Here is a 26596-nt window from a genome sequence, read left to right as displayed (position 1 = left end):
TCAACAAACCCTAGAAATGATGATTTGGAAGAAACTTGATTTTTTTGATGATCAAAGAAAATGACAACAATGACAAGAAAAAAAAAAACTTGTACAGTGGTATGTATAACCAAAAGGCTTTAGTGTAGGGTAAAATGTATGTATATATTAGTAGTATTCAGCAATAATTTGGATTACCTAAGTTTCAGAGAAAGTATTAACGTATTTCTATGTAGAAGGAGTTTGTATTTTTAAATGGGAGGAATTTGTATTTATTTGCAAATGCACTACATTCTATGTAGCTGTAGAGAAACTAAAAACATATTATTAACATAAGACACAGACACATGCATATCTAAAATGAATTACACAGTACCCAGCAATGTCACATTTGCCACTTTCACCTATTCTTACAGTATTCATTTTCCTTAAATCATGACAACATAATAAATCCCATTTTACTACAAAGAATAGAAGCTTTCTCAAAAATAATAAAAATTAGTGTTATTCATCTATGTATCTGAAAGACATCAATGTTCATTTTTTAAAACTACATTTTAAATTTATTATCAAAGTAATATGTTTAAAAGTAACTCTACTCTTCCAAGTCCACTACTAATTCTTTTTTTTTAATTGTTGGTTGTTCAAAACATTACATAGTTCTTAATACATCATATTTCACAGTTTGATTCAAGCGGGTTATGAACTCCCACCTTTACCCCGTATACAGATTGCTGTATCACATCAGTTACCCTTCCATTGATTGACAAATTGCGTTTCTAGTGTCTGATGTATTCTGCTGTCTGTCCTATTCTCTACTATCCCCCCTCCCCTCCCCTCCCCTCCCCTCCCCTTTTCTCTCTCTACCCCTTCTACTGTAAATCATTTCTTCCATTTGTATTATCTTGTCTTACCCCTCCTTTCCTCTTATATGTCATTTTGTATAACCCTGAGGATCGCCTTCCATTTCCATGCGATTTCCCTTCTCACTCCCTTTCCCTCCCACCTCTCATCCCTGTTTAATGTAAATCTTCTTCTCAAGCTCTTCGTCCCTACCCTGTCCTTGTTTACTCCCCTTATATCAAAGGAGTCATTTGGTATTTGTTTTTCAAAGATTGACTACCTCCACTTAGCATAATCTGCTCTAATGCCATCCATTTCCCTCCAAATTCTATGATTTTGTCATTTTTTAATGCAGAGTAATACTCCATTGTGTATTAATGCCACATTTTTTTTATCCATTCATCTATTGAAGGGCATCTAGGCTGATTCCACAATTTTGCTATCATGAATTGTGCTGCTATGAACATCGATGTAGCAGTGTCCCTGTAGCATGCTCTTATTAGGTCTTTAGGGAATAGACCTAGAAGGGGAATAGCTGGGTCAAATGGTGGTTCCATTCCCAACTTTCCAAGAAATCTCCATACTGCTTTCCAAATTGGCTGCACCAATTTGCAGTCCCACCAGCAATGAACAAGAGTGCCCTTTTCCCCGCATCCTCTCCAGCACTTATTGTTGTTTGACTTCCTAATGGCTGCCAATCTTACTGGAGTGAGATGGTATCTTAGGGTAGTTTTGATTTGCATTTCTCTGACTGCTAGCTATGGTGAGCATTTTTTCATGTACTTATTGATTGATTGCACTACTAATTCTTAAAAGCAATGACATCCAGCTTACTTTTTGTATATTTAATTATCCACACCTCAAAATAACATGTGTGTATAACTTCTTAATTTATCAAAATGAAGTCACTTGTCTATTGTCTTCTGATATGACCAAAAATATTTAAAGCATTTAAACTGCCACATCACCTCCATGTACTCTGGGTATGGTTACATCACTATTCTTAAGTTCTTTGGGGGTAATTTCTATCATTTGGAACTATTAGAGAGAAGGAATATAAATTAATATAATAAATAAACGTGAACATCGCCCAATTTAATAAATCTCCAATGTAACACTTGTATCACGTTCTCCTTCCTTTCCTTGCAAATGTTAAGTTCCACTTAAATTTGGTGTTTGTTTTTCCATGCAAGTACATATTCACTTATATTTATCCATCTTTCCTGTTACAAACCCTTTTGAAGTTAAATGTATTTTGAAATTAGAATGATTTAGATACTATGAAAACATTACCATAAAGACACTATATACTATAGAATATGTAACATCTTCTGTAGATTTGGAGCAGGCTCTATAATTAAAATCAACAAATATTTCTGAAACAGAAAGCATGAATATCCATAGCAAGTGTGATAAACAAAAGGAAACATTAGCTTCATATTATTTTGGTCAAATTTTGTCAGCAAGTGAATTAAGATTACGTAAATTTTATATGCAATGCATTGGGGGTGGGGTAAGAAATCTCATTTTTATAGCTCTTAGGATTTGGGAGTCATTCATGAGAGATTGTGAAAATACACTAAATAATGGATTTCTATTACACTCCTAATACATTTGTTCCTAACTTTTTTGACACAGATTAGTGTAGTTCCCCTCTGTGAAACGCAATTATCATCATCACTTCCCTTCCAGGGACCTTTCTTCCCAATGCCTACCTTTAAATGGAGGTCTTTTTTTGGTATGATAACACTTGTATTCTGTTACAGAATGCTAACATAGCTTGTTTTCCCTGCTATGTCTGTAATTTGATTTGGAGAGGGCATGTCAATAATCTGCTTACATTACTTTGTCTATGTGAATATGGGTTATGCAGCTCCAGGGAGCACATTCATTTTTCTTCGAGCTTTAACTCTATTTAGTTCATTTCTCTGCATTATTTTAACAAACATACCTTTCAATTTACCCACAATTTCTATCCAAATGTGTTTGCTATCAGCTGCCTGTAAATACTGAACTCAGAACCTGTATTAAAAGTGATTTCCTTGTTGCTGTCATTGCCCTGTGTGCAAGGCAAACATTTGTTTCCAGTTTCCCACCATATCCTTCACTCTTTCTCCATCTGCTTTTTATCTTTAATATTTGTTGAAATACATCATTTGCAAATGACTCTTGTTTTTTATATTTATGTTGAGACTATACATGTAAAAGCATAATTTTTGTAAAATACAATATATATATACACACAAAAATAGTATCAGAAAGAAGAGAAAATGAATTTATATTGCTAGCTTAACATTTGTTTCTATAAATTTTAAGAAGAAAAATGTTCAAATGATAACTATAAAAGATCATATTATCCAGGAGCAAGGTGGCAAGGTGCAGAACTTAAATGTGTTGTGTTCAACTACAACTAAAATAAATATTTAAAAACAGATGAAATGAACAATGCCCCGAGGGCCGCACCCCAGGACCTTTGCTTGCTAAGCAAGTGCTCTGCCACTAAGTTACATTCCAGCTTGATGTCTGCCTTTTCCACTCTTTTTTTTAAATATTTCTTTTAGTTGTAAATGGACACAATACCTTTATTTTATTTGTTTATTGTATGTGGTGCCAGGAATCAAACCTGGTGCCTCACACATTCTAGGCAAATGCTCTACCACTGAGCCACAACCCCAGCCCTGCCTTTTCAACTCTTACTCTCATGCTTCTACAATACAGTTTCATACAAACTTCATGATGTGCAGTGACTTTACCACTGTGAGGGTTACAGACTGTATGAAGCTGATATGAGAATCCAGTGTCTTTTATTAAGGCAGATATTACACAATTTGTGAAGACATAAATTAATGTTATTCTTTTTATTTTTTTTCTTTTGCTTTGGAAAGTTAGTTATCACCCACAAAAAAATGTTTCTATGTTGCTATATGTGGTGGTGCATGCCTATAATCCCAGCAACCTGGAAGGCAGAGGCAGAAGGATCACAAGTTTGAGGCCAGACTCAGCAAGGCCCTAAGCAACTTATCGAGATGGTGTCTCAAAAAAAAAGGGGGTGGGGGTGGGGATATGATTCAGTGGTTAAGTGCTCCTCCTGGGTTCAGTCCCTAGTGGGGAAAAAGGTATACTCATACATTGCTGTTGGGACTGCAAATTGGTACAACCACTCTGGAAAGCAGTATGGAGATTCCTAAGAAAACTTGGAATGGAACCATCATTTGACCCAGTTATCCCACTCCTCAGCAATGTTCCAGATGACTTAAAATCAGCATACTAGAGTGACATGGCCACATCAATGTTCATGGCAGCTCAATTCACAATAACTAAGCTATGGAACCAACCTAGGTGCACTTCAACAAATTAATGGATAAAGAAAACACAGTACATATACATAATGGAATAATACTCAGCCATAAAGAAGAATGAATTTATGGTATTTGCCAGTAAATGGATGGAACTGGAGACTAACATGCTAAGTGAGATAAGCCAATACCAAAAAATGAAAGGCCAAGTGTTCTGATATGTGGATGCTGACTCACAACTGGGGGGGTGGGCAGAGGTTCACTGAATTGGAGGAGGAAGTGGACTGGGAATAGGGGGAAGGGAGGAGAGTTAAGAATGGGAAAGATAGTAGAATAAATCAGACATAACTTTCCTATGTTCATATATGAATACACGACCAGTGTAACTCCACATCATATACAACCACAAGAATGGGAATTTATACTCCAGGTACGTAAAAGTCAAAATACATTCTATTGTCATATATAACTAAACAAACAAACAAAACAAAAACAAATAATGGATGGATTGCACTCCAGAGCAAAACAAAATATTTTAAAGTAAAAAAGACAAAAGTGAAAAAGACATTAAATATTGTATACTCACCCAAACAGTTACTAAATCTTGTACATCTTGATGACTAACCAACTGAATATTGCCATCTTCATAATAGTGAACCTGTGTGATGAAGTATTTGATCAAGTTTATGTTTATGTTTAGTTCATATAGAATCCTATTACTTAATGCACAGATTCATGCTTTAAGCTATCTTTTAAGTTGACAATCCATGTTTAGCAATTCTGAATAATTAATACAATCAATGATAATTCATAGTGGTATTAACATAAAATTCACAGAATGTTTAAGTTTAAGAATTCTTTTTTTTAATATTTATTTTTTAGTTGTAGTTGGACACAATATCTTTATTTTATTTATTTTTATGTGGTGCTGGGGATCGAACCCAGGGCCTCACACGTGCTAGGCGAGTGCTCTACCACTGAGCCACAACCCCAGCCCAATTTAAGAATTCTTTGGGCTTGTTGGTGCATTCCTGTAATCCCAGTGACTTGAGAGGCTAATGCAAGAGGATGGAAAATTTGAGGCCAGTATTAGCAACTTAATGAGACCTTGTCTCAAAAAATAAAAAGGGCTGGATATAGTTCATTGGTAAAGTGAACCTGAGTTCAATCTTGTACAAAAGAAAAAAGAAACAAAACCTCTTTCCTTACCAGATAAAATTTAAGTTCAAAAAACATTTGTGTGGGACTGTGGCTCAGTGGTAGCGTGCTCACCTAGCATGCATGAAGCACTGGGTTCAATCCTCAGCACCACATAAAAATAAATAAAATAAAGTCCATGAACAATTAAAAAATATTTAAAAACAAATAAAAACAAAAAAACAAAAAACATTTATGTTTTTGATTCCAGGCACTGGGCCAGACATTATGACTACAAAGATAAATAAGATCCCACTTTAGAAATATTAAAAATAATAAAAAGCTGGAAAATTAGTTTCTTTTTGAAAACCAAGGAGTTTTAATGGATCCTAATACTTAATATGTGAGACAAGGCCATACAAATATCATCAATATGCAGGAGGTACATAGATCTGACTGGCAGGAAAAACCTAATTGGGATTTAAAAGAAAATCACTGAAAACCAAATATTTGATGGGAAAATACACTATAAAAATAAGTGTGACATAGGCCAGATGCAGCGGCACATGCTTGTAATCCCAGGAACTCTGGAATGTGAGGCAGAAGGATCTTGAGTTCAAAGTCAGACTCAGCAATTTAGCAAGGCCCTAAGAAATCAGCAAGACCCTGTAGCTAATAAAATAAATCACTGAATTTTTTAGAGCCTTGATTTTGCTGAGGCTAGCTTTGAACTCTAGATCCTCCTATCTCAGTCTCCTGAGCCACTGGGATTACAGGTGTGTGCCACTGTGTCTTGTAGGCCTAAATATCTTACTGTCTCTTTCAAATAATTTTCATTGTGACTTTTAAAGGATAATAAAAATGAAGTAAGCCTTCTCTCAAAGTGTGACCAGACATTCTGTATTAAAAAGTGTATATGTATAGGGCTGGGGATATAGCTTAGTTGGTAGAGTGTTTGCCTTGCATGTATAAGACCCTGGGTTCAATCCCCAGCACCCCGCCTCCGAACACACACACAAGTATGAAACAGGGCTGTGGTTGTGGCTCAGCAATAGAGAGCTTGCCTCGCACGTGTGAGGCACTGAGTTCGCTCCTCAGCACCACATAAAAAAAGAAAATAACCAGCAAATAGTATTCTCTACATAATTATCTTTATCAACCCCAAATAGATCTCTGTTTAACTCCCTCCCCAGGAAAGCTTTTAATTCTACTCACTTCCATCCACCTCTCTTTGCATCTACATATAATTTAGTACTTATTTTAATTCTACAACAATGACCAACTCGCATGTTTATTTTAAAATGTGAAGTTTTATTTATTTAGGCAGTGCTGGAGATTGAACCCAGGGTCTTATGCATATTTGGCAAGCACTGAGTCATACTCCCAAACCAAAAATGTAAACTTTTTTTACCATGATCAATGAACATGTTTGAATCTTACCTGAATCCTGAGTACTCCAACCACCTGGGCTGTAGGTGGTGTAATAGTGAACTTCCACTCTGATCTCCAATGACCATTCCTATTAAAACATACACATACAGTGCTGCAGAATCAGCAGTAGGTACAAGAAAGAGGTGATTTACCACTGAGGCCAAAAAGTTGAAAAAAATTTTTGAGGGGTTGGGGAGGAGGGGACCAGTCATTCCCAATTTGTTAAACCCAAGGCATACTCAAACCTAGTCTGGAACTAAGTGGCCTGACCATAAACCTTTTCTAAATTATCTGGATTTCCACTTTTTCTTAGTTTGCTTTGAAGTGAACCATGCCCATTCTGTTCATGGTATGTTCTTCTGAAAATGGACAGGCTGCTGAGTTACATAATCAACTCAAATATTACTAACCCTTACCCAAGTAAAATTCAATAATTTCAACTGGGCACTTTATATTAATCATTTGTTCCCACTCAATATAAAAGTAGTTTTTAAAAAGATATGGCTATAGAATCTTAGAATTGGAGCTGGGTATGGTGACACATTCTTGTAATCTCAGTAACTCACAAGACTAAGACAGAAGGACTACAAGTTCAAGACCAGCCTCAGCATCTTTGTGAGACCCTGTCTCAAAATTAAAAAAAAAATAATAATAATAACAAGAACTAGGGATGTAGCTCAGTGGTAAAGCACCCCTTGGTTCAGTCTCACATATTGGAGAGAAAACAAAACAAAACAAAACAAAACAAAAAACCCAAACCAAATTAGAATTGGAAGGAATCTAAATAATGTCTAAATTCATAGATGGAGAGCTAAAATCTTGTAAATAAAAAAATTACCTTGCTGAGGCAGGAGGATTAGAAGTGCAAGGCTAACCTCAGGAATTTAGCAAGACCGTCAGCAACCTAGTGAAATCCTGTCTCAAAAATAAAAAAGACTAGGATATATGTAAATTAATAAATGTTGGGAGCAGTGAATGAACTATATAATCCTTGAGCTGTCCCTCCTGGGAACTCTCTGTGCAAAGGCCTAGATTTAAAACTGTCCAGGTGCTGTGGTGATGCCCTGTTCAAAGGGAAATTCCATGCTAGCCAGGGACTTATCAGTTCTTAACCTTGGGTTCTAATGACAGTTGTCCACAGGTGGAGAATTATGGGCACAAGCTGATAGTTCTAATTGAGCTGTTTATACCCTCCACTTTGGTTCTGTTTATCTTTAAGAAACTTTCTTACAATAAATCCTTTTGAGGTTAAAACCTATATAATGAACATAGTGAACTGGCTCTGGGTTGTCCATCCCTTGTCAGGGCCCATGCTTTTTCTCTATTTGTATTGTCTCCATCTCCTTATCACCTGATCTGGTATCTGAATTAACTGCTGTGCAGTTTGCAGCAAAAAAAAATTCTCAAAATGGATAAAAATTGCTGATTTCTCTACAAAATAATTAGATGCAAACAGAAGAGAATATCTATTTCTTACCGAAAGTTTTTAGGCTGAAACTGGTGGCTTTCAATACATGCCATGATAGTCTGTTGCACATCTATAGTTTTAGAATAAACCTATTGGGGGAAAAATCAAACTAGAAATACACAATTAATCTAAACGCCAGACAATGCACATAAGCAGTGTGTTAAATCCTTGAGACAGATAGAATAAGCAAAACATAGCACTCACAACCAGATCCTGTTAAATTCTTTATATATATATATATTTTTAGTTGTAGTGGACACAATACCCATATTTTATTCTTTTTATGTGGTGCTGAAGATCGAACCCAGTGCCCTGCACATGCTAGGCAAGCACTCTACCTCTGAGCCACAACCCCAGCCCTAAATTCTGTTAAATTCTAACAGAGACAGAGGTACAATGAATAGAGGAAAATATTGCTCCTGGCTTAGAGTTTAATGGAGGTTTCCATTTAAGCTGAGCTTTACAAAGCAGATAAGATTCTGATAAGCAGAGACTGAGAATAAAGACCAGTAAACAGTTCAGGCATGAAATCAAGGGTTTGTTAAGTGAATGTCAATTAGGTCTTCAGGTTACAGGGTATGTGTAAAGTAGACTAGTGGGAGACAAAATGGTAGATTTAGAACATACAGTAGTATATATAAGTAAAAACTTTAGATTTCATTCTACAGGAAGCAGAAAGATAGTAAAACAACATGACCAAAACTATTATATTGGGAGAATATGACCAGCACTATTATTTTTGGAGAATGACCAATTCTGCTATACAGGAAAAAAGGGAAGAAAAGCTGGAGGCTGGTTAGAAGACCACATAAATTAATTTAGGTCATAATCTAGGGTAGTATCAAATGGTAATGAAAAGGAAGGGTTCCAGACATAATGCATAAGTTTAGCAATATATTGTAACTAAAAGGTTAAACAAACAAATGGACAAACAAAAAAAAAGGAAGGGCCAAAGTATTTGTACATCTGAATGATTGGAAGATGGTGGTATCAATGACAAACTGGGAAATCTAGATGGAAATGTCTAGCCAGTAGTTACAGAAACACCAACTCTTCCTTACAGTATAAATAAATGGAAACAATTACTAGAGGAATGCAAAGAAGCCATTGAATTTTAGAGTTCACATAATATGTTTTCCCATATTATTTTCTATTTGCTCGAATAAAACTGGGAAAATCTACAACAAAATAAAAGAAAAGGCATGTTTATTATCCACAAAAGGTAAAGCTGAAGTTAGTTCACTGTCCAAGGTCTCTTAAGAGAATAAGTGGTGAAGATAAAACCAAAACACATTGTTTTTCTAACACTAAGTCTGTGTTACTTTCCCTATGTTTAGTGGGCTATGAACTTTCAAGTGTATTTTAAAAGTTTTTGGATATTAGAAAATTAGAGACAAAGTAAAAAGAATTAATAGGTATTGATAATGGAAGTCTAAGCAAAATATCATTTCTATTTTCTGGGCTCAGTATGAAACAGCAGTAGAAGTCAAGGACCACAAAAATGTTCACTGGATCAAGTGATTCAGGAACCATTAATACTCTCAGAGAGCACTTTCTATAGGATGGAGACTAAAGTAAAATTCAAAGGCTCATAAGTGGATGAGTAATGAGAACATGGCACTAGTAGGGGAAGAAGGCCCAATGATTTGGAGGGTAAGGAAGAAAACAGAGGAGAAACAGCAAGATGAACAGAAACAACTCAGAGGAATTATCATGATTAAAGTTTTATCTCCATTAAGTACAGGAAAAATAAGAACATTTCTAAGTAATGAGAACTATATAAGAAGAAAAAACAAAGTCATATAAAATTGTCTTAAAGTACACAGGATAGTATGAAACCAAGAGTAAGAACCTTTCTTTCTCAAATTCAAGTATAAGAGAAAAGTTTTTCAGTGTGGAGGGAAGAGAAAAAGATTTTATGTCAGACTCACACCTAATAAAACGTTGGGGATTAGATGCCCATCTAGGACAAATAAGAATTGTCTGAAAAATGCCACATAGAAAATGTGATAGTTAATAATGAGTTGAAATTACTAAAATAGATTACTAAGCAAGACAGCTAAGAATATAGAAAACTAGTGTACAGTAGACACCATTAGAAAAATTCCAGCACTTTGTTGCTCATTTGATAGCAAAGAGAAATGAAAAAAGATCCCTGAGGTTATTTGCCATTGAAACTCTCCAAATTAAGAATGGGGAATGACAAACTTTGAATAGATAACAAATGACAAATTGAAAGTATATTTAGGAACGAAAAGCCAATTTCTAAAAGGAAGTGTATCAAGTCTCCCACTGCAATACTGGGTTCCAAAAAGAATTCTGTACTGGTATCCACCAAGATGGGTTTTCTCCTTTATTAAACAAACAAACAAACAAACAAACAAATAAATAAATAAAATAATAATGTTATCTACCATTTAGGCAGGGCTTATGTTGTGCCACTGTTTTAAGCACTGTAAATGCATCATTAACTCATTTAATCTTCACATCAATACTATGTGGTAAGAACTATTTCCATTTCAAATGAGAAAACAGACATAAAACTATTAAGTCATTTACCTAAGGTCACACAGCTAGTTAGGTGGCAGGGCTAAGACGCATACCAGTTATTAAAGTTTAAATGTAAGTGCTCTTAACTAACTTTCTATATTGCCATTTAACTCATCATCATCACATATTTTAAATATTCAAGTTAATGTATTGTTTTTGAGAATTGCTTAGAGATTAGATTTTCAGCATTCTCATTAAAAAATGAGAATGTTAATTAGCTCAATTTAGACATTCCACAGTGTATACCTATTTCAAAACATCATGATTTTATTAATTGATATAAGTTTAAAATACAATAATAAAAAATTATTAAACATTCTGAGGCTGGTGTTACAGCTCAGCTGGTAGAGTTCTTGTTTCACATGCACAAAACCCTAGGTTCAATTCACAGCACCACCAAAACAAACAAACAAACAAATAAAAAATTAAACATTCTATACATATCTTTCTTGTCACAATATTATAAAGGGGAAATCATGTTAGAGCCAAATTTATCTGTTAGAGCCCAAGAGATAGTAAAAAATAAAAATAAAATTACTCTGGATTTCTAAAAGTGTTTATTTCAAAACAGTTTTGATTATCTAGTGAAAAATATCTTAACTATGCAGAAGTAATTTTTTTATATAAATGCCTATGCCAAAAAGACACAAATGTGGACAATAGATCTCCCAACAATTTTAACATTTTTTCCTAAGTCTATGTTAAATTATTTAAAAACTTAATTTTTGAAGGAAGGCAATATTTTTCATAAGTAAATAAGATAAATATGAAATAGAACATATAGAAATTTAAAATTATTATGCATTGTGATTTTATAAAGAAATTTTTCATATATTTATACTCCGTTCAAAAATGGTTTAGGGGGCTGTGGTTGTGGCTCAGTGGTAGAACGCTTGTAGTATGTGTGAGGAACTGGGTTTGATTCTCAGCAACACAAATAAATAAATAAATAAATGCCCACTGACAACTAAAAAATATAAAAAAAAGATTTAGGGAATAAAATACAGAGACCATAACTAAGAAAGAAGTGATGTTTGGTTGGCCAAAGTTCCCAAGTGATAAGGTAAATGTAAGAAATATAACACTCTGATAATGAAATAGGCAGACAGTTACTTAACAGTACAGAAGCCATTGGAATAATGATCTTTCACATAGGCTCTTAAAGCATTGTCATAGGATTCTCTCCAAGACTTCAAACCTCCATCTACTTCCTCTGGTTGAGGGTCACTTTGCTTCTTTCTATAAGTGATCAAACTTAAAGGAAATTTTGTTTCTTGGATCTAAAAACTGACTATTACCCAGGTCACCATGCTCTGTAATTAAGACCTTCCAAAAAAGAATTAAAATTATGACTAACTATAAAAAATATAGTTATCACATTTTGCAAAACAAATAAATAAAATTGAGGAAAGCAGTTTTTCATTAAGTCAAATTTCTCTTTCATATTGATTTTTTCCAAGTCTCATTTTTATTCTTATGAAAATATTATACTTATGGTAAGTCAACTTTATCCTATAAATTGCCCCCCACCTAAACACCCATCATTTCTTGGTTTAATATTTATGTAAGTACTTTTGAACACTTTGGTATTCTCTTTCCTATACTTTATGCAAAATTTTCAGAGTCACTATACTGAACATTTAAAAATATATAAAGGTAAAAAATCTCCTATTTTCCAAATAGCAAATTCCTAAAGGAACTTAAAGTAGCCTACATTTCAGTATGAATGCTTTTATTTCCCCATTGAATAAAAATGTCTCCTGTTATTCTTTTTTTAAATTTTTTTTTGAAAGAGAGAGTGAGAGAGGGAAAGAGAGAGAGAATTTTTTTTAATATTTATTATTTATCGGCAGACACAACATCTTTGTTTGTATGTGGTGCTGAGAATTGAACCCGGGCCGCACACATGGCAGGCGAGCGCGCTACCGCTTGAGCCACATCCCCAGCCCTCTCCTGTTATTCTTACTAAAAAGAATTAGAGACAGCTGAAAAATTTTTAAGATCTTTTGATTTTCTCTCTTCATATTAGGGGCATCTCTCTCTCTCTCTCTCTCTCTCTCTCTCTCTCTCTCTCTCTTGTCAAAGATAAACACTAGTATCAGCAGAAAGAGAAAATAATTTCCTAATGTGTAGAATATTTTTAAAAACTTTGAAAATCAAGACATAAATTTATTTAGCACTTAATATACATCTGCTTTGGTTTCTATCATCTCAACTACGTGTCAGGCATAGTCTATCTAATGGGTGTATTTTTTCATATATTTTTTGGATCTTTTGAAAATATGTGAAAAGGCCATTTGTTGGGCATGTAAGCTGGAAATAAGCCTACTTTCCTTTGCGCAGGATCATAGGGCTCCACTCACTGGTCTGTATATTTGTGGTTCGGAACACCAACCACAACCCGCCCCATCACCATGGTAACCTGGCTACTCTCACGTGCACATTGTGTTCCTTTTCTTTCTGCTTTTTGCCAGTGAACTTTCAGCCCATTGGATGCCACTTGTAAGTGTGTTGCTTGCTCACCGGATTATTATGGCCCTCAGCTAAATTTACTAGGTAACAGACTATGCATAAAAGGCTTCCCTATGCAATAATAACGTGGAACAACTTCTGTGAAACTGGTCACCAGAAGCTTCTTTTTGACTTTGTCACCACAACCTCCTCAGCTCTTCAGTGGGCTTTGGCTGGACCAAGTGAGCCCACAGCCATTGAGTACTCTTCTTCCTAAAACCAAAAAGTGTGTGTGTGTGTGTGTGTGTGTGTGTCTGTGTGTGTGTATTTGTGTACAATTAAAAAAATCATGGATACTTTGAAGCCAATTAATACTGCCACCAGGTAAAAAATCCCAGCAATAAAGGTGCCTCTGAAAAAAACATACTACTACACAAATCATACAGATGCTTTTTTAAGTAGATGCTACTCAAGTTTTATAATGTTATATGTTGCTCACTGTCATCATATAATAATGCTGAACCCTTTTTTTTTTTTTTGGATATACGAAATACCATAAGTAACATTGCCTATTATATATTAGGTGACTTATCAGTACTTGATAACTGAATGCAAGTATTAAACGTTTTATGACATGGTATTAAAAGGATATCAGTACCAATGACCAAGAAATAAACAAAAAAATCCCTGAAATCTTTAATAATCTCATAGTTATTTTTAAAATTCTGTTGGTAATTAAAGTCAGCCTACAAAGAAAAAGCATGAAGTTGACTCTTTCATTTAAACTCTCAAAATTTAGCACAACATTCTCCCTCATATCTGGATCATGGACCCACTATGAAACCAACGAATACCAATTAATGAATGGCTTATGATTTAGGATTTACCATTTCCTGAGTGGACTTTCCTTGAAAAAAAGTTATTGCAAAAACATTTAACGTTAACAAAACATTATAGCCTCTTATATAATAAATAAGTCTTAAAAGCTATAATTAACTCCCTTCTCTCATTGCTAATATTAGTTACTTGTATGTCCATCTATTTCTTGATTTAGTACCTCAGAAGTTTATCTATCTTATTAATTTTTCCAAGAATCATCTCTTGACTTCATTGATATCAATTGAATGTTTCATTTATTTCTGCTTCATTTTTATTATTTCTTCTGTTTTTCTGTTCTTTTGCTAACTTGCTGAGATAAATAATTAACTCATTATTGTTTAACCATTATTCTTTGATATGAGCATTTTCTTAAACAGTTACTTTTGTTAAAATCAACAGATTTTATATTTTTAGTTGTAGAATTTGAAAGGAAGAAAGTAATTTGTAGTTAATCTTATTGTGCCTTGTGATAGCTGATTTTAGGTACCTAGATATTTGGTTATATATTGTGTCTGAGTATCTGAGGGTTATTCTAGTAAAAAATAAACATTTAAATTGGCAAAATTAATTAGTACAGCAACATGCCCTCTCCAATGTGGGTGGCCTCATCTAATCTACTAGAGATCTGAATAGACTTAAAGACTGAGTAATAAAGAAATTTTTCTCTGTTTGATTGTATTTGAAGTGAGATGTCAGTCTTCTGCATTTGGATTATGACTCTCACTGGAACTCAGACCATGAGCTCTCAAGAAAGTGCCTCACTCTGGCTTTAAGACTCAGACTGGAACTATATAATTATAGGTCTCCAACTTGTCAAATACAGATTTTGGATGTCTTAGCCTCCATAAATGCATGAACCAATTCCCTTATAGTAAATGTATTTTTAAATGTCTCTATTTGTGTGTGCATACTATTAATTTAGCTTATCTAGAGACACCAGAATAATGCTCCAATACAAGATACACCTGTCATACAGATAAATTATTTGAATTCATGAAAAGTAAACTTTCATTTTTATGTACCAGCTACAAAGCTAAGAAATAAAATTTTCAAATAATAGCTCTTATAATAGAATAAAATATCATGTAGTTTGGACTAAATAATATAAAATAAGAAGACCCTCAAGTTTACTATAAAATAGTATGCAATAACAGGCCACAGTGGGCCACAGTATGTGATTATCTAATATTATCTAGGTTTGTGTATGTATTCTTTATGATGTTCAAATAAGGACAAAATCATCTAACAATTAATCTGTCAGAATGTGTCCCATCATGAAATATACTCTTAAGAGAAATTGAAGTTCTAAGAACAAGATACTATTTTTGTGATTATCAGATTTAATATTTTCTGAAGGGCTATGTTAATTCCCCACAAGAAGTTAGCAAAATTACAATCAAATTAAGCAGCCTGTATTGACAAGATAATTTAAAAATAACATAGGAGATTCAAAAGGTTAAGAAAATCAGTAACATAATCTTTAAAGAAGCACAAGTACTTGCTCCTCTAATTGTTATAATTTATTATAAACCTGCAGAAATTAATATATTGGCATAAGGATAGAGAAATATATCAATGGAACAGATTAGATTGTTCAGAAGCAAGATCATTTATACCCTTGTCTTACAACAAGTGACATTAGAGTATGGGAGAGTGTAGACAGTGGAGAATTGGGGTAAAGTGGATGAATGATACTGAACAATTAAAGACACCTATATGAAAAAAAAAATTCAACCTCAATCCCTACTTCATATTCAACATAAAAATCAATACTTGCAGGCTTTCATACCTATTAACTAAACATATTTATTAAAGTTCTGGTAATGTAAACATGTATTTTTATGACCTTAGGTAGAAAAAAGACTTCTTAAATAGAATACATAAGTTATTAATCATACAGGGAAGGGGTACCACACTTTAACTACATGTAACTAAGATTCATCAAAAGCCACCTCAAAGAAGAAAAAAATTAAGTTGCAGAAGTGGAGATGGATGTGACACATATGACAAAATGATTCATATACAGAATATACGAAGAACGCCTAACCCTTCAATAGGAAGAAAAGTATCAAAACCCTAATAGAAGAAGATGGGGGTATGCATAGGGTTTACAGCTCAGTAGTAGAGTGTTTGCCTAGCATGAGAAAGGCCTGGGTTTGATCTATGTCCTACAAAATAAAGGAAAAAATACAAGCACTTCACAACAGATGACATTTAAATAGCCAATATACATACGAAGGTGCTCTAACTCTTTAGGAAATAAGGAAATGCAACTCAGACAATATTGAAAACTATTACCCACTAACCAGTCAGCAAAATTATTATCAAATATTGATGATAATTTGGAGCAATAGGAACTTTCTTACACTGCTATTGGAGCATTAAATGGCTCAAATTCACCATTTCATACATACGTTAGTCACATGAGATTCTAATCAGCAACAGATCACATATATGACAGTGATCCCATAAGATTATAATGGAGCTATCCAGGTGCAGTGGTGCACACCTACAATTCGAGCTAATAGGAGGACTGAAGTTTTGAAACCAGCCTAGGCAGCTTAGCAAGAAAATATTTTAATTTTCTTAAAGTAATAATAATAAAAGCCTGTACATGTAGCTTGGAGGTAGAGAACCCTTGGCTTTAATCCCTAGTACCACCAAAAAAGATCATAATCTAACTGAAAAAAATCCTTAATACATAATGAAGTCATAGCTGTCTTGACAATAACATGATACTCATGTGTTTGTGGTGACGTTAGTATAAACAAACTTACAGTTCTTCCAGTCATATCAAAGTATAGCACATACAATTCTGAAAAGTGAATGACATTTGATAATTATAATGAGCATCTATGTTATTCATTTGTATATTTGCTCTTCCATAATTTTTTTTTTATTTTGGAGCCTCGCTACTTATTTTAAAAGTGCATATACAGGTGTGGTGTTATCCACATATAGTCACAGCATTTTGGAAACCGAGGAAGGAGGACTGCTAAAGCAAGAAGATTGCTTTAATCCAGGGGATTGGTGACAGTCAAAGTAGGACCCCATCTCTTAAAAACCAAAAATGGCAAGTACTATAAAATAGTATGCAATAACAGGCCACAGTGGGCCACAGTATGTGATTATCTAATATTATCTAGGTTTGTGTATGTATTATTTATGATGTTCAAATAAGGACAAAATCATCTAACAATTAATCTGTCAGAATGTGTCCCATCATGAACATATACATATATATTCTTTACAGTTAAGCATTTAATACAGTAGACATTGGTCAAATATGGATAATGCACATCTACAATGTAGCTCCACCGAATTGATACAGGATTTAAAGAGTATAAAACACAGGCCAGAATTAAAATATTTAGTATAAAAATGGCAAATATCTTAATTTTTTAATCTATCATGTGTTGCAATGACTATATATTTATTAGGCTGAATAAAATATATCATTAAAATCAACTTTATCTCTGTCTACTTACATTTAAGTGTAGCTTAGAAAAAAATTAATATATATATATATATATATATATATATCACATTATATTCTACTACATATCACTATTTCAGAGACATTACTCACACGTATACTTGAAGACATGCACCAGGAGGATTGTAAGTAACATTATTAGTTATATTTCCCAAACTGGAAATTTTCACTAGAGTGTAATAATATATTGTGGCATATTCATACAACATGTAGCAAAAAATAACAGTAGTAATAAAACATGGATCTATCTTCAAAATATTATTAACATAATGAAGCCAGATTAAAAAATAAAAACACATATGATTGAATTCATTCTAATCTATTTAAAAAGTTCAAGATGAGAAAAACCTAATTATGGTATTTAGGAACACCTGATTGGATGAGAAAATTATAAAAAAAGCAGTCACTACCATAAAAGTGGTATGATGAGAAAAGTGTTGACACTGTGCTAACTTCAACACACATTATGCTCAGTGATGGTTAAATACTAGTGTTCTGTAAATTGTATATTTTTTATTTATATGCATTTTCTGATTGAGTTACAATTCACCATAAAGAGGACTTAAAAAAGAATCATCGGGCAAAGAAAAAAGAAGGGTAAAGTTATCAAAAATAAGTCTAAATGGTCATTGTAGTACCCAGTTCAAAGAAAAAAGGACAAATTTCAAATTCTGTAAGGGTATAGCAGAATACACCCATAACACCAGGTTCTCAGAAGAAGAGTGAGGTAGGAGTACCAGTGAGATTATTCCAGACTGTAATAGTAATACTAAAAGCTAAGCAACACTAATTTCCAAAACAGAATTCAACATTCAAACAAATTATCAACAACATGTCATAGTAACATACTCCTTTGTATACCAAGATAATAAATCTTATCTCCCATATATTCTTTCTCATTAAGCTTATGTGAGTTCTGCTATTGTAAAATGAATATAAATACCAATAAATGAAAAATCTGGAATATAAGAAATGAAGGAACCATTATGGAAGAATGGCCAAAAGAATGCCCAGAATGAAATGAATGGAAATTACAAAAATATCACCAGTCCACATTTAGGTCAGAAAAATAGAAATATCACCAGTCCACAGTCAGGTCAGAATGCCCTGGGAGAAACTGTCTCAAGAAAAAGAAAATTGATTCAATGACTGAGGGAACTAAAAATCTTGGGAGAATATTTGGAAAACTGGTAGAGAGTTTGAGAATCAAAACATAGAAAACTATACAAATAAGAAAACAAGGTAATTTTCTAATCAAAGACTTCCTCCAGAGCCAATCTTGAGCAACTTAAGAGCTATAATGCCTGCAACTCTTAGCAGGCAATACAAACGTGCATGTGACAATGTCCCAAATAGGGTAAAACTGAATATAATATAAAGTACTTCACCAAAAATTTCCCAAGGTATTTAAAATGTTTCTGTGGGAATGTACATTAATTCTATTAAAAATTAATAATAAATTAATAGAAATTGTTTTTATACTTCACTAAAATGGTCAAATTTTCTTACACATATTTTATAAGCAAAGGGTATACCACAATTGTTGAGTTCAACAATATAATATTTGCCAAGCACCTAGAAAACAAGCACAACATATGAATGCTACCTAATAGGACTAAAGCAAAGGACAAGGATTAGATGCTAGTCCTGGTTTTGCTCTAACATATCCTGAAAAAAACAAATATGGACCTGAACATGAAGATGATTTGTCAATACTACCTACACTTAAATACTATTGGCTACCACAAAGTAGTAATGGGCGTATATTGCTTTATGCTGCCAACAACATAGACCTACCTGGTAACTGAACTCACACTTCATGATAGAAGTACTATCTAAGCATTTCTCCCTTTGCTTTTAATTCAGGTCAGAGTTCATTACCACCACTCAGCACACTTCCACATTGATTTCGTCTCCTTACAGAATTGGACTACACATGTCAGAAGATCAGTTTAATACTTTAGAACCTGGTGCACCAATGAGATGACAATCATTCCACCCAATGTTTTAAAAAGCATGACTTGAAATTTGCCCTAAGGGAGCCAATGCTCACTTTTAAGAATCAGGACATTAGAAAATCTGAAATTCGGAATGCCTGAGAAAATGTTTTTACCTTTAAAACACACTACTGCCTTCCTTTTCTAGGAATTTAATGTATGAAGAATTATATTCCAGGTGCAGTCTTTTTCTCTTCTGAATCCCTCCTGGGGACAACAGATGGATCACAGCAGAGTTTGAGAAAGGACTGCGAACTCAATCCAGTTTTATAACCACAACCAACCCTTCCTTCCAGGACCCGCCCAAAAATCAAAACAAAACATACCAAATCGAGAAAATGCCCTCCAGGACCAACAGGCAGCAGAGTCCCTGCTGCCAGCCACGGGGACATGGCTGAGCCTTGGCTGAGAGCAGGGTGGACCCTGCTTCCTGTAGGACTTCAGGGATGGACAGGCACCCCGCCCTCTGTGGGCTAGCCAGGTCCCTCCCCCAGGTCTCTGGTGGCTGCCGGCCCAGCACTGACCTTCTGGAGGCCCAGGACCAGCAAACCCCACCATTTCTGATGGTTCTCTTTGCTGAAGATTTCCGACCTCCGCTGTGCCAGCTGCGTGGCCAAGGTAACCACAGTGGAGCTGGGGCAGCCCGTGGGCCAAGCTGGGCTAGGAAGGTGGCCAAGCCGCGGCAGGCCGGTAGCCACACAGGCAGAGCGCAGGCCACATGTGTCGCAGGCCACCGCCTCCAGCCTGGGCCGTGACTGTGGCCAAGGAGCTCAGGGGTTCTTCCTGCGCCCAACTGGCCCTCGCCTCCCAGGAAGCGCGGGAACCCTGAACTCCAGCCGCCTGCAGGGCCCTGTATTCCGCAGAGCTGGACTCCTGCTTTTTCTGGGCCCCCAGCCCCAAAAGTGTCCCACGGGCTTCCCCTCCTTTCTGATTCCTGTGCAGGCCAAGGCGGGCTGTGAGTGGAGGCAGCAGCTCCTTTGCTCCTAGCCCTGTCCCTGCACTCCAGACAGGCAATGGCCCACCTGTGTCACCTCTAGAAGGCCAATGCCACAGACTGAACGCGCAGAGGGCAGGAGCATGCCACTGGGACATGCACAGGATGAGCCACCCTTGGACAGCCACGCAGAGCTCTGGGGGGAAGCCAAGCTTCAGGGCGCAGATGCAGAGACTCAGCCCGCGCTGCCTGGAGAGGCCCCACATGGAGCATACCTGCAACAGAGTGGACCAGGCTGTGGCCAGACTGAGTGTGGCCATGGATTCGGCCTCTGGGGAACTTTTCAGGGACTGTTTCAGACTCACAGAGGATAAGTGCTCTGGGCCCTGTGGCCAGTTCTGCTGTGGTGTGAACTGGTCAAAATAATCAATGTCATAGGCATAGGTTATAGATTATAGGAATAAGATAAGATGATATAGAGAAGCAACTGTAAGACATAAGTTCATAGACAAGTTCACAGGAGTAAGCCTTAGTAGTTAAATCATGTAACTATAATACATAGCATTTAAACCACAGGAAATGCCCCAGCAAGAGAGGCTTAATTTAAGACTTATGTTTCAAGTCCAAGATCTGGTGGTCCCTTGGTTTGGGCCTCTGTGAAAGGTGGCACATTATTAAGGGAGAAAATATTGTAGGGATTTCTCCCACCTCAAGTCAAAGGAGAATATAGAGGGGAGGGAGGAGGGAAAGGTGGAGGAGGAGATGAGGATGATGATGATGATGATGATGATGATGATGATGATGGAGTAGATTGGTATTTCCCCATCTATTTTTCAAACCATGCTTCCAAATACCTCAGGACTTTTTACTAGACCTCATCTCCTGAATATTTGTTACAATTCCCTCTACCACCCTTGGACCAAGCTTTTGTATTATATAGAACTTTTGGGAGCACTTATCCAAATTTTAACAGTCAAGATTACTAAACTCTTGAGTAAAAAATAATTATGATATTTCTAAAGTTTGAAGCTAACACAGAGCCAGATGCTGGATCAAGTAGAAAGATTATTACATAGAAATGTACAGATCAGGCATATAAATGTTAAAAGCTTCTATTTATTTATTTAAGCATCTGTGAACAATCTCTGAAGAGTAGTAGTTTTTCCACTCAACAAATAGAAATCTCAAGGAAAATTTCTTTTTCAGACTCTTCATTTGGAGAAACAATATAGGTATGAATATATGTCCTGAGGGCCATTGCAAGTGAGTAATCTGTGCATTTCTATTTTGGTGATGGAGTGCTCTGTGTACTTTGCCAGTAGAATGTCTTACACCATGAATCCCACCTCCATTTCTTCAGATCCTAATCTTTTTGTACAACCAATTCTTTAGTGAATGCTCAAAAAGGGCATATATTATTAAAGCCTGCATCCAAAGATCACTGTGAAAAGTGAAATAGGTAAGTTCTCTGGATATGACTTGGGATAATAGTAAATAGCAACACAGTGTATTCTACACAATTAGGATGGTGATTGTGATAATCATGATTTATGAAATTTCTCTGTATAATGATAATAACAGATTATTATTGGCTGCATAAGAATAACATCTTATTTTGAAGCACATTGTGATTGTTTTGTTACACAATTCTGTACAATTATTATTCAGAGCTTTATCCAATTTTGAATTTTATGAGTAGCTGAGACTAATATTTATATACCAATCCTTTGGGGCTGATCAAGTGGCCAAACTCTGATCCAGACTCCTAGCTTCCTTCCCAGGAGACAATCAGAGGAATAGGAAACACTAGGAAGTTTAGAGTGAAAAGGAGGAGGTTAGAAGCAGCCCTTCACAGGAGCTATGTCCAGTCTCCTGGGCCATTGTATGAGAAAGGGACATTCCTGAATGAAGACAGAAGTCATATTCAATAATGGGCATGAACAAAAGTAGAGTGTGTGGTAAGTTGCTGGTGGGGAGTAAGGAAAATGAGACCTAAAAACATACTGGGACCACATCATGAAAGGTCCTGAATGCCTGCTGGAAAGTGTGTTCTTTAGGCAAGTGGTCTCACTGAAGGTCCATGAGCCAGGGAGGCTTAGAGGAAGGTTGTTTCAAGAAGGAAGCTTAAGGGAACTTGCAAGTGGACAGGACTAGTGATGGGAAGAACTACATTAAGCCTAAAATATTCTGCATGTGGCTTTTCTGGTGATGAAGCCCCACAACAACCACTGCTGAGTTTCTAGTTCCTGGACTTGAAGTGGTATTCTGATGTCATTGACTTTGTGATGTGGAGAAGTGAAACTAAAGTATATAGATAGTTGTAGCTTCATGGGAAAAGTACTGGGACAAGGATTGGAGAGGCCTGGTTGGGAGTGTCCTGAGTTGGAATATTTCCCTCTCCTAGGTTTTGTTTTCCATCTGGTAAAACAAAGCAAGTGAGATGGATTAGGTTGGGCATTTTACTCCAAGCTAGGAGCACTAGGAAAGACTTAAAATACACCTTCAAGGGGTCTGTAAATGCCTGAAGTTGCATAAAAAATTGGTCTATAGCTTTTCCCATTTCTTTTGCTCCACTGGAATGCCCTCTGCTGGAGGTGAGTCTTCTTCCTCAATTTTCCATGAATTTTATGTGCTCTTCCCATAGCATGGATCACACCCAGTATTGATGTTTCTTAACTCCTCAGAGACATAATCCCTTCTCAGTAGGTGTACCTGTTTTCCCCCACTTCTGACTCTAGAGCTCATATACACATGTGTGTGAATCTGTAAATTTAGGGATGAAATTGAGTTCTGTCTAGGTAGGTGCTATGAGCATTCCTTTCTCTTTCCATTTGTTCCCTTTTAGCTCTTTTTGGGGTTTGCTGTATAGAAATGAATGTTGCTCTGTAGTTGTAGAATAATGAAGTAATTGAACTTTGTAGGCCAAGCAGGAACTGTTTAGGGACCTCTTTCTAGTTGATTTTAAATTGCATTCTTATTTATCACTCTATTTGATTAAGTGGTAGTTCATTCTCAGGATCCTCGTCCTAAGAATCTTCCTCAACATCATATTTCTTTCACTCTTGAATCTTCTAACATTTGGAGAAATAAAATGTTATTATTGTTTCCTAAAAAGTAAACTTAGGGCCTTTGTGTCTGCTGCCCTTTGGAGCCACTTAGTGGTCATGCATTTTCATGCAGTTTGCCTTCACTGGAACTTCACCAACCAACCACGAACTTTCCTGGAATCCCTGAAAGAGCTCCAAAGTAGCAGGCCAGGCAGCAGGGGGCCGCCCTATTGACACAGCTTAACTTAATTATCATCATCTTAAAGGCTCGCCTCTCAACCATTACTTCTGGCAAAATGCCAGGGGCCATTTCGACTCGGCTGTGGCTCTCAACAAGATTTCTAGTATTTTTATCCCTCATTTCACAGATGAGGAAATTAAAACTCATATAACAATCAGATAAGTTGCCTTCTACATGTACAGCCCTTAAGTGTTATTACCAGAACTAAACTACAGGTCTATCTGCTATTCTCCTGATGAATGGTAGATTACAAATAAATCTACTACCAAGAGGTGTGTATAATCTCATTTTAATGATAGAAAAAAATGCCCAGGTAAAAGAGAGAGAGCACAAGCCTTTAGCCACACAATGAGTTATTTGCTGATCTTTTCAGAAATGTGGCTAGGATTCACACCTCTTAGTCATTTCTTCTACTACCTACAGATTTCATGGTTTTAGCAGGAAGTTGGCTCATTTTTTCCCTGGTAATTGCTTCGTTGTGTTCCCAGGAGGTAAGTTCACCCCTTTTAGATGGACTAAGTGCCACAGTGCCCCTGAGTGCAGCCCAGAGGGAGATCCAGTGCCTGTCTACACTGCAGCTACTACAAAATGTCCTGCAGATTCCTGGGAATGAGTCAGAAATGGCCAAGGTCCTTGCCTTGCTTGATTCTTGAACTCAATAGTTCTCAATTTATCTTGTTCAATGTGAGTGTGGAGAGTGAATGTGAGAACTCTTGGTGAAATCCTTTTTTTATATTTCATTTAGAGACAGGGTCTCATTGAGGTGCTTTACTGAATGAAGCATTACCCTATTTCACTCTGGACATTTATAGTGTCTGGTAAATTGGGCACAATTCCCAGGCTAGTGTTTGATGTCTTTCAGCATTCTCAGCTTTCTATTTTTATTTTTCCTTCCAGCAATCCTCAATTCCCTTCTGCTGGGGAACAGAAGATTTCACAGACATACTCCTTCTCATCCCTAACGGTACATCTACAGAAGTGATTTGCTATATCTGGAGTACCTAATTTGTTTCTTTCTCACAAATTTTGTCCATCATCTAATAACATTCCTCAAATATTACTATTAAGTACCAAAAAGACATTCAAATATTTCTTCACATTATATGTATTTCTCTATCATTTATTCCACAAATATTATTCAGTGCTAACTCTGTGCAAGTAATTATGCTTGGCACTAAATGTCAATATATAGTTCATAATGGAATTATGATGGAAGCCAGGAATGGTGGCATACACCTGTAATCCTAGCAGCTCAGTAGCCTGACACAGGAGGATCACAAACTCAAAGACAGCCTCAGCAAAGTGAGGCACTAAGCAACTCAGTGAGACACAGTCACTAAATAAGATAAAAATATGGCTTAGGGGATGTGGGTGGAGGTTGAGTGCCCCAAGTTCAATCTTGCTTCATCTTCAAATATCCCCAGGACAGAAACTTCAAATCACCCTTTTTAGTGAAGCACTATAACTTTCTTTATTCCTGTCAAGTGTCTTTTCAGAGTGATACTGTTGGTATATGAATGTCAATGGATCCTGGCTTTGATTTTTTCTTCCTCTTCCCCTTAGTGAGATTTCCCTGTTCTCTCATAAATGACCTTGCCTTTCACCTTTACAAATAGCAGAACTCTTCCTGTCCCTGAAAATAGTCAGCAATGGCAAACCCTTGGGACATGGCCCACTGTTTGTGGTTACTGGCTTTAATATTATGTTCATAGGAAAGGAACTGGGAAACTGTGTGGTGGAAATTTGATCAAACTTGGGGGAAAAAAAGCAAATGAAGTTTTCAGAGACAATCCTACAGAGATGGATTCCACTCATGAAGAGAAAAAGCACTGTCCTTGGTGGTGCAATAATATATTTACTGATTCCCATTCCCATAACCAAAACACTGCCTTTTATTCTTAGAATGCTACACAAAATTCAAAGAGAGAAAGCAGGATGGTTATACATTTAGTTGATAGTTTCACAACCCTGTGTGGCCACTGTGATGATGACAATGATGATGATGATGATGATGATGATGATGATGATGATGTCAATGATGTGATTTGTATTCTGATTACAAAAAACGTGGTTCAAACATGTTGAGACATTATTTTTTTCATATCAGGGATTGAACCAAGGGGTGTCTAAATGCTGAGACACATCTGTTTAGGGCCATATTAAGTTGCTGAGGTTAGCCTTGAACATACAATTCTCCTGCCTCAGACTCCCAAGTCACTGAAATTACAGGCACCTGCCACTATGCCCAACAGATTGACATTTCTGAGGTTAAAAAGACTGGTAAGTGGCAGAACTGAGATTTGAATCGAGGTCTTAATTTGTATTCACTTATTAAATAATTCACATAATAAATATTCATATTTGTTTAGAACTATTTATTTGAAGTTATCTTAAAATAGCAGCTCTGTGAAAAAAAAGGTAAATAAGACTAACACAGTTCTGGTTCTCACAAGTTTATAATCTAGGGGAACATGTACTAAGACTTGCTAAGGGGAAATTCAGTACCATGAGAGCAGTTACAAATGCTTTCTGAGAATCAGCACAGAGGAGGGTTTTGAATCATAGGTGAGAGGCTCAGTGCTCACAGCCAAGAAATGCAGAAGCAGAAGCATGCCAGGTATGCTCATTGTGTCTAGTTAAGAGTGAGGGATTGGTAGGAGCTGTATATGGCCAATCGCACCAATAAGACAGAATATGTAAGGCAGATCCGGGCAAAAACTGGATGTCATAAGGTGTAAGCTGTAGGGATGCATGTTTATCAAAGTGCTCTGAATTTATGCTGGGAGCCCTGGGCTCACTAAAGGGCTGTGCACACAGCAATCTTTAGCAAGGCTTGGAAACTTGATA

At 36.0% G+C, this 26596-nt stretch overlaps 1 non-coding gene and 1 pseudogene across 1 annotated transcript; both read right to left on the bottom strand.

The window, feature by feature from the left end:
* Positions 1–1773: 1773 nt before the first annotated feature.
* On the bottom strand, positions 1774–19919 carry LOC144252792 (F-actin-capping protein subunit alpha-1-like; annotated as a pseudogene).
* Positions 5039–5111, bottom strand: Trnaa-agc (transfer RNA alanine (anticodon AGC)). Its single transcript has one exon. It is a non-coding gene; the product is annotated as a tRNA-Ala (tRNA).
* Positions 19920–26596: the final 6677 nt, after the last annotated feature.

Source organism: Urocitellus parryii, unplaced genomic scaffold (genome assembly GCF_045843805.1).
Source record: "Urocitellus parryii isolate mUroPar1 unplaced genomic scaffold, mUroPar1.hap1 Scaffold_59, whole genome shotgun sequence".
NCBI lineage: Eukaryota > Metazoa > Chordata > Mammalia > Rodentia > Sciuridae > Urocitellus > Urocitellus parryii.
The sequence above is the reverse complement of the archived record's forward strand: the minus strand, read 5'-3'. Positions and strand labels throughout refer to the sequence as shown.